Genomic DNA, 3057 nt, shown 5'->3' on the forward strand with positions numbered 1-3057 from the left:
TATATATATATATGATATTGAAGGAAGTTAGCCGTTACCACTGTTGAATGAATATAATATAAATCATCATTTTGTGTGTGTGTGTGTTAACTGGACATGGATGGACGTGAGTCTATAACGCACGTTTCTCGCTATCACGATCCTCAGATAGACTGATCGTTAGCACATACTGCTCTCTTACATACACATTTGTTTTGCATTCGCGATCAGGTGGATATTTTGTATGCCTACCTTTAGGCCTAGTCACTAGGCCTTTTATTAAGTAGGATTGTCTTATTAGCATTAAGGATAGCTAATTTTTAGTCCATGCAAAGTTTGCAATTAACAAACGCTGCGCATTTTACGGATGAGCGCTTTACTATGTTCCACTCTATTTGAAATTTGGTATTCTCATTTTTTTAGTTTCCACACAATATTTAGACAATTCAGATTCCTTTTCTAATGATTTATTATTGAATAATTTCTTGTTTTTATTAAACCTTGTCATAAATTCCCCACCAGTCATACCAATATAACGTTTTATTACATTATTATTAGTTAGGACATCGGCCGACTATACGATCGACTTCACCAAGCATGAACCTTTCAGCGGGCATTCGCCTTTATTACGGCAAATACAAGTAGGTTTATCATCACATAGGCCTACATCTTTTTCTATTATTATTCATAGTCAATATCTTATTATTGTGTTTGTTTATAGCATATTGTGTTTGCTTAATAAATCATACGGCATTAAATTATTAACCCGACAAAGTACCATTATATCAACATTAAACAGTATGACTACAATATCAAAAGACTTTTATTCAGATGGTAGGTACTAGGCAAAAGAGTGTTCTATAATACAGTATTATATAAGATATTAAAGTACTTAAATAATAAATATGATAATAAAGATTGCATAGCAATATAAAATTTATGTTCTGTTTTATTTTTGTTTTAATTTTTGTTTACATCACACCTCATATTTATAAAGGAAGTAATGATTTCTTGGCTCCTTGTGTTTCAGCTGGAGGGCTGAAATATAAGTTACAATAGCGCACAGTCTTTCGGTAGAGACGTTAAAGCCGTTGGGCCCATGTGCACGTTCAAAAACGCAGTACACTCTTCGGAAAAGAGTAAGGGATTGTCTCCCGGTGTAATGCCCAATCACAACCAGAAGGACCCCACTGGAAATAAGTCTTCTTATAGACATTCGTAGGCTATCCTTTGTGTTTACACCGAATAAATCCAATCCAATAAATCCAATCCCAGGCCCGTAGCCAGGTCATTTCAAGGGGGGTTCTCTGGGCGTGGGGTCCAGGGGACTGCCTAAGGGCCCCGGTGGGGTTGTGGGCGAAGCCTCCGAAGCCAGAGCAGTTTTTGTGTTTGGGTCTATACAATGTTATAAAAGCAGTTATGTTTTGAAAAAGATCTATGTAATAAAAGATGGTAATATAATAAAACTGGAAAATATTTTCTGAAAATTGGCATGTTTTAATCACAACGAAAGACAAAAAAAAACTTCATCGCATAATCAATATCAATATACTCAACACATTTATTACAAAACAAAACAAGCTATTATAGGCATAAAGTAATTTACAAAGAATTATGTACTTATTATTTATAATACATAAAACATTTAAGAAGTTTTGTCTTGTTTTAACTTAAATAATGAATCTTCCAGTAGGCTTATATAAACAAATAGATTTGCCTGTTACAAAACAAAGTAGGAGCTGAACTTCTTATTGACTCTCATCTTGTACACTGAAAATAATAGTACTATTTTTACTACATGGCTAAAAAAGCACAAATATTGTCATTACAACTGACAGGGCCATCGTTAAATTAAGTCAGAGCCCAAAATATAGCATCATATTGAATACGTCATCTGACATCATGGGAACCTAAACTTTAGTTACAATTATTTGTTTACTAGGCCTAATTCGAAATTATTGTTTTAAGACTTTAACCTAATACAAACTGATTAATAATAGCTGAGATTTGATGCCCATTTCAGAATTAATAATCGTTTTTAGTATCTTACTGAATATTTATTGTCTATCAAATGAAATATGAATTATATATGAATCTTTAGAAATACAATTTCTACAATATTAATCTTGTTTTTATATAGATAAATGTTCGATAAATACTATCTTTCATAAAACAAACAAAATTCAGCGCGTCTATATTTTCATTCCAATCAATGGCGTTTGTAAACATGTGCACTGACGTCATTGTCGAATCCCAGGACTTTCGACGGCAAAGCTGGCCTGCCTGCCTATGTCCCAGGCCAACCAATAATAATTAACAAAATGTATTATTTTTTTGAAATATAGGCTTATGGCGCATCCTGTACATGCACTTTAACTTTTACAACAAAAGCCTAGGCCTAGTAGTATATCCTACTGTACTTAAGCCTATAGGCCTACAATAGTTTGATATCGTCGGGGTATAATTCTAAACTAAATGCAGCGTGACCACTAGGGAAAATCAAAATTCAAGATTGGGTCTAAAAAATCCCAAAATTGCTTTTTAAAACCCAAGATTAGCAAAATATTAGTATATATACATAAACTTCATTTTAAAGCGTTTTCAATGAATTATATATTGTACAGTATTTTGTACTGTATAAGCCTTAACGAAGTGTCTGGATTTTCGAGACCAGAAACTCGTTTTCTTTGGGCCATACTATTAGAAGGCCTAATCTGTGCGTCCGTGGAAAATCCTATTTGGTGACTAAAACATGATATCCTTTCCTCTGGCATGCATTGTATGTTAGGCCAAGAGTTTGAAGTTTGTGCGCAATTTCACCCATTCGATATAAACAAAGTCAGTACTTCGATCGATCTTTACAGAGTGTCTAATTGATCTGTCAATTTTATACCAGGGGCCTACAGTATTGCATAGGAGTATTTAACAATAAGAAGAATTGGGAAAACAATTTCCCTTGAAATTTACTTAAGCGGGTGTGTATGAAACCGGGTCTATGGCAACTATAATTTGATACTACGTCTAGAAGTGTAGAGATACGGACCCTATTATTAAAAACTGTTGAATTCTAAATGATTA

Source organism: Anneissia japonica, unplaced genomic scaffold, assembly GCF_011630105.1.
Source record: "Anneissia japonica isolate Jap-2015-1 unplaced genomic scaffold, ASM1163010v1 scaffold1203_len951721_cov167, whole genome shotgun sequence".
Lineage (NCBI taxonomy): Eukaryota > Metazoa > Echinodermata > Crinoidea > Comatulida > Comatulidae > Anneissia > Anneissia japonica.